This window comes from Neovison vison, chromosome 7 (assembly GCF_020171115.1).
Source record: "Neovison vison isolate M4711 chromosome 7, ASM_NN_V1, whole genome shotgun sequence".
In the NCBI taxonomy this organism is placed as follows: Eukaryota; Metazoa; Chordata; class Mammalia; order Carnivora; family Mustelidae; genus Neogale; species Neogale vison.
In genome coordinates this window covers 131,350,496-131,357,644 of record NC_058097.1, presented here as the reverse complement: position 1 = coordinate 131,357,644, position 7,149 = coordinate 131,350,496, and positions in this window count along the sequence as shown.

Below are 7,149 nucleotides of genomic sequence, written 5' to 3'. Positions count from 1 at the left end.
GCTTCTAGAAGGCAAAGCAAATGTCTATTTCCCGCAAAGAACTACAAGAGAAGGGAATGAGTTACCAACACTGCAGCTCGCCAACGAGGTCGGTTTTAAAGATCAAAATGGCTAAAATTGTCGAGGTTTGTATTTCCCAGATCATTTCTACCTCATAGAGGCATGAGTTAATTTTAGGCTTTAAAATCAAATACACTTACCATCTATTAGTGATGACTGTATCATCATGAGTCTTTTGCCAAAACAGACCTGTTTCAGCTCCATTGGCAGCTGGCTGACACAGAAGTAAAGCAAGCAAGAAACTGACTCCTTGAGAATCTCTGTGTCTGAGAAAATTCCAGTAGCTCTGGTGTCCCAGCTGGCTTACAGGCCTTCTTAATGTGACAGCATTCCCCAAGGGGCCTTGAGCCTGCTAGACTCTCTGTCTTGCAGCCCAAGTCCCCTGCCCCAGTCCACACTAAATAACCAAAAATATTTAAACATAAATGTTTAACAAAAGTTAAATTTTTAAAATTTTTAAAATTTCAAATTTTTCATTGGCTGCCTTTTCATTGTGTTTAAATCTGCAAATCTCAAAGAGTCACTTCTTCACCTTTAGTAAAGCTCTGACCAAAGCCATCTCCTCCGAGAGATCTTCCTGACCACAGAATACAAATACCAATGTTCCTTTGTCCTGCCCACACCATTATTCCCTAACCCAGTTGCCGTGCTTATTTTTCTCCATGACACTTAACAGCACCTGGTAAGCCCATTGTTTTCCATCTATTTCTTCTTACTTACAAAGTTCCATGACAGCAGGAACTTTCATTTTGTTCATTGATCTATCTTAAGTATCTAGAAGAGTTCTTAGCACATAGTAGATGCTCAACAAATATTTATGGAATGACTAAATAAATAACTCCCAGCTGACTTCTAATTATATTAGTCTCACATATTCTGAGTCTACGCTGATCTTTAAGCTGCGTATGTGCTCAAAAGCTTTCCATTTCATTCATTCCTTTACCATACCTTCCTGGTTGGTACATGTTTGCTGTTACAGCACTCCTGATACGTGGCAGAATTTTCTTTGATTCTGAGAATCATTTCTATTGTCAAAGCCTTTAGCCATTAGAATGTACAACATGATTCTTTCCTTATCATTTGTAAACTTCTTCTTCTTCTTCTTCTTTTTTTTTTTTTTGAATCTCTGCCCCTGTTTCCATTGAAGGATGATCCTTTCCTTAATAATCTTAGCAAAGGCTTTAAACTCCCAGGACAAGAGAAATAAAAGCAAAAATAAACTATTGGGACGTCATCAAAATAAAAAGCTTCTGCACAGTGAAGGAAATAATCAACAGAACTAAAAGGCAGCCTACAGAGGGAGAAGATATTTGCTAATGACATATCTGATGAAGGGTTAGTATCCAAAATATATAAAGGATTTATAAAGCTCGACACCCAAAGAACAAATAATCCAATTAAGAAATGGGCAGAAGACATGAACAGACATTTCTCCGAAGAAGACATCCAGATGGCCAACAGCAGACATGAAAAGATGTTCATCACTTACCATCAGGGGAATATGCAAATCAAAACTACACACCTGTCAGAATGGCTAAAATCAACAACACAAGAAACAAGAGGTGTTGGTGAGGATGTGGAGGAAAAGGGACCCTCCTGCATGGTTAGTGGGAATGCAAACTGGTGCAGCTACTCTAGAAACAGTACGGAGGTTCCTCAAAAAGTTAAAAATAGAACTATCTTAAGATCCAGCAATTGAGCTACTGAGTATTTAACTCCAAAAGTACAAGAATAGTAATTTAAAGGGATCCATGCACCCCTGTTCTTATAGCAGTATTATTTACAGTAGCCAAGATATGGAAGCAGTCCAAGTGTCCATCAATTGACAAATAAAGAAGATGTGAAAAAAAATAATATTATTTAACCATAATAAAGAATGACATTGGGGCACCTGGGTGGCTCAGTGGGTTAAAGCCTCTGCCTTCGGCTCAGGTCATGATCCCAGGGTCCTGGGCTCAAGCCCTGCATTGGGCTCTCTGCTCAGCGGGGAGCCTGCTTCCCCACACCCCCACCCCCCACCTCTCTGCCTACTTGTGATCTCTGTCAAATAAATAAATAAAATCTTTTAAAAAAAAAGAATGACATTTTGCTATTTGCAATAACATGGATAGAATTAGAGAGTATAATGTTAAGTGAAATAAGTCAATCAGAGAAAGGCAAATACCATATAATTTTAGTCACATGTGGAATATAAGAAACAAAACAAATGAGCAAAGGGGAAAAAAAGAGAGGCAGATGCAGAAACAGACTCTTAACTATGGAGAACAAACCGATGGTCACCAGAAGGGAGGCGGGTGGGGGGATGGGTGACATAGGGCATGGGGATTAAGGAGGGGACTTGAGATGAGCTCCAGGGGACGTGTGGAATTGTTCTCTCTATGTTGTACCCCCGAAACTAAGGTAACACTGTATGTTAATTAAGTGGAATTTAAGTAAAAACTGAAAAAGCCAGAAAAAGCCCCCCAAACTATCTGAACGTAGCATTGTGCCCTAACAATATGTAAAAGGGCAAAATGACTGTTTATACCACCACTTGCTGGTCAAGAGCATTTTGGCTCCACAGTTCAACTTTACTTTTTTGTTGACGTTTGTACATCACAAGTTCACCAAGAGCAGAGCTTCTCTATTCTCAGATGTGCATAGTGTGAAGCCACCGGTATCGTACATGTACCTACCACCGGGCCTCCTTAGCGTGCCTCTCAGAGGCCCTGAGAAGTCCTGCTTCCTCCCTGTGCTCCTGCCGTGCCCTGGGCCCGGGATGGCCTCTCTTGTCCACTTGTCCAGCTCAAGCTCCTCTCCTCCTGAGGCCTCCCTTACGGCTCCGGCCCACGACACAGAACCCTCTAGTTCTTTCTCTGTACCGACTGGCTTATCTCCTCAATGAGGCGAGGAGCAGCAAGAGTCCATGGAAGGAAACCCTGGACTTGGAATCAGAAGTTCAGCTGTGGGCTTCATATCTGCTTTATCTTGGGCAGCTATGTCTGAACTGGCTTTCCCCTTCCCCAGTAAAACAGTGATCACCATTGGTCCCTGGACAAAGTTTTAGGGTCAGATCTAATGATGTAGGAAAAGGGCTTTGCAAATGATCAGCCTTTGCAAGGTTCCCAGACATTATCATCATAGGATTTTTGTGTGTTATGCTGTAAAGGAAAAAAAAAATTCTGTTATTTTCCTTTATTCTTCATCTGATACTCTGAGTATTTTGGTATCTGGGTACCGATTGTGGGACGGTTTTTCCCACGTAAGGCACTTCTGCAATACGAGCTCGGTGTCCTATGACTTAACTTAATTCTGATGTTATCTGCTTTGGAGAAATCATCAGGCCCTACAGGTTAAGACCCCAATGCCACAGACTGTCCTGCTCGCTCCCCCTACCCCCTTCCCCGACCTCAGGTGCAAAGGCAAGGCCAGCTGTTACCCATGTATCTGACTGGCTGGAAATCAGAGGTTGCCACAGCGCTTTCTCTGACTTGATTAATTTGCTCAGTTGGCCCACAGAACCCAGGAAACCAGTTGACTTGCTTGATGACCACGGAAAGGATAGAACCCAGCACACGGAAAGGATAGAACCCAGCACCGCCAGGTGGAAGCGATTTGTAGGGCAGGTCTGTGGGAAGGGGCGTGGAGCTTCCATGCCTGCGCTGGGCGTGCCTCCCACCCAGCACCTTGATGTGTTCATCAACACAGAAGCTCTCCCCTCCCTGTCCTGCTGGGTTTTACTCGAGGCTTCCTACACAGGCACAAGTGATTCCATCATTGACCATTGGTGATGAGACTCAGCCTCCCAGCCCCTCTCTTCTCCCTGGAGGTGGTGCGAATTGGGGCAGTGGCCTGAAAGTTCCAAGTCTCTAATCGCGTGCTTGGTTCTCCTGATACTCAGTCGCGCTCCTTAGGGGGCTTTCCAAAAGTCACGTGATTACCATAAACTCAAGTGTCGTTTGAAAGGGGCGTTATGAGCGACAAAAGATGCTTTGGTTGCTCTTACCACTTCAGAAGTTCTAAGCATTTCGGGAGCTCTAGATGGAAACCAAATATGTATTTTTTTTTTAAAGATTTTATTTATTTGACAGAGATGACAAGCAGGCAGAGGCAGGCAGAGAGAGAGAGGGGAAGCAGAGCCCGATGTGGGGCTCCATCCCAGGACCCTGTGATCACAACCCGAGCCGAAGGCAGAGGCTTTAACCCACTGAGCCACCCAGGTGCCCCCAAATATGTTTTTTTAATCACAGATTGCAACAGCATGGTGCTACATCTAGACCATCATGACCCACACCAAGAACTTGACAGAGGCCTCAGCTGATGGGTGGTGGCAGGTGACGGAGTATATTTTGAGGACAATTGCAAAATTCAACTCCACTTGAATCAGCTGTGTTTCCTTCTGGGAATGTCCATATGTGCGCCAGGGTGCTGAGAGAGAGGATGACAAAAAGAAAGAAGGTGACTTATTAATTAATTAATTAGCATTTATTTTTAAAAAAGATTTTATTTATTTATTTGAAAGAGGGAACACAAGCATGGGGAGGGGGAGAGGGAGAAGCAGGCTTCCCACTGAGCAGGGAGCCTTATGCCCTGGAGCCAAAGGCAGACACTTGACAACTGAGCCACCCAGGCGCCCCCAAAAGGTGACTCTTTAAAGAGCTGTGCATTCACTCTGTATAAACCACTTGGTGTATTTACATTTCCTGAACCCTTTGCAGGCCTTTGAACATTCAGTCATTCGCTGAACATTTACTGAGAGCCTGTCATGCCCTGGGCACCAAGGAGACAGAGAAGAATAAGACCTATCCCCCATCCCGTATCGGGCCGGTGGAGGGATCTGGCCTGGGGACAAGCCTGATGCGACAATGGTGACATGTCCAGGGAAGGGAGGGACCATCCGCTCAGACCAGGGGGTTGTGGATTATCTTTTTTTTTTTTTTTTTTTAAAGATTTTATTTATTCATTTGACAGGCAGAGATCACAAGTAGGCAGAGAGGCAGGCAGAGAGAGAGGAAGGGAAGCAGGCTCCCCGCTGAGCAGAGAGCCCGATGCGGGGCTCGATCCCAAGACCCTGAGATCATGACCTGAGCCGAAAGCAGAGGCTTTAACCCACTGAGCCACCCAGGCGCCCCTGTGGATTATCTTCTGAGTACTGTTTTGCCTGCAGGGTCAGGGGGTATGGAAGGCAGGTAACTGCTGTGGTGGGAGGGAAAGAGAGCATCCAGTGGAAAGGCATCAGTCCAACTCTATTTTATTCCTGCTCCCACCTTCCTAGTCCTCTCAGGGCTGAGCAGCTGGTTTTTCAGGGGTCATGGGGCATGGATATTGTCTCTAGGACCCCAACCAACTTCTTTAGAACCCCTCTCAGCACCCTGCCTTGGAGGAAAAGGCTGAATCAAGGAGGGAAGGTAATGAGCCCTGTTTCGTGGCTGCGGCAATGCTGCTGAGACACGGGACGAGCCAGTCGAGTCTGCCTCCAATTACTGATGATTCGGGTTTTCTAGGCTGCCGCTGGGGGAGGCGGGGAAGCTCAACGCCTGTTAATCAAGGAAGCCCATTTTCCTTCTTCTTTCCTTTCTTAATAACTTAATAAATCTAATCAAATTTTAAAATTAAAAATCACATAATATTTAGTGTAAATAATAAAAGTGAGCACTGGGGGTGGGGCTCATTGCTACGGGAGGGTCATTGCTTCTAGCTCTCTTAGCAGGCAGGACCAGGACATACCTGCATATATAATAACCTGTAGGTACCCACACATCTGTTTCTGTACTTACCCATCTGCATCTGTATTAAATTAGGGTTTTTATTTATGCCCTTGACTCTTTATTTTTTTTTAAATGTTTTACTTATTTATTTTTCTGAGAGAGAGCATGAGCAGGAGGGAAATTGGAGGAGGAAGGAGAAGCAGACTCCCCACTCACTGAGCAGGGAGCTCGAAGCCCTTGCTGGGCTTGATCTCAAGACCCTGGGATCATGACCTGAGCTGAAGGCAGACGCTTAACCGACTGAGCCACCCAGTGCTCCTCGATGCCCCTGACTCTAATCCGATATGATATGGGTCATTCTAACCTTCCCTCCTTGCTTACTGGAAACATCTTCCTTTAAGAGAAACCTGCCTCCTGCAACCCACCATCCAACCGCAGGATACATGCAGAGAAGATTCATAATTGTTCATTCCTACCTCTCTAAGAAACAACTTCAGAATACAATGTATGGGACAATTCCCTTGGTCATTAGCCTTACAGTTTCCAGGAAAACAATCTTTTCCAAATTTTCTCAAGTGACTTAGGTTAGCTTCATTCCCAGCCCCTCTTTGTAACACACACACCCAACTGTGCATCTTGCTGTGTTAAAATTATTTCCTCTCATTTGACTTGGAAGAAATACTGTGCGTTGGTTTGTCCATGAACCTTGACTCCTGAAGTTTCTCTCAAGTCAGAGAGAAACATTTCAAAAGCATTTCAGCAGACATGGCAGACAGAGGAGTCCTCTAGAAGGTTTCTGCAAATGGTAAACTCAATTTTTTTTTCAGATATTTATAATTACAACAGTTTTCCTTGCTTATTCTGGAAGATGGGAACATTTTTATACTCTAGCCAAGTGTGAAGAGTAAAGTGGGAAGAATTTCTGAGCTAGCTATGGAGAGCTCTTTTCTTCCTCCCAATAATATGTGTATCCTATTCTAAAAACATTGTTGTACCCTGAAGGAAAAACAATTTTAAGTGTCCAGAAGATGAGTTTGAGAAATCAGTCCACGGTGGTCTGGAAAACATTGGTTTCTCCTGGGAGAGGAAGGAATTTTAAAAGCCGAATCGTGCTGGAAGGCAGATTAAAGCAGAAATTACAAACTCCTCCTTTTCTGCAGCTCTTCTGGGAGGCTGCGCAGTGAGATTTTCCCTCCACTTAGACCCTTTCTTCCAGAATCAAGAGCCCTTCCATCCCTCCTTTCTCCAGGCATTTTTGCCTTGGCACCTGGTGAGAATTCAGGAAATAATTGTGGAGTAGCTAAAGACTAGACCTAGGTCAGTCCTGAAAATCTACTTAATTTCAGAGTTATTTTCTATACGGCAATAAACACTTTTTTTTTTTTTTTAAGTGGCTTGGCTC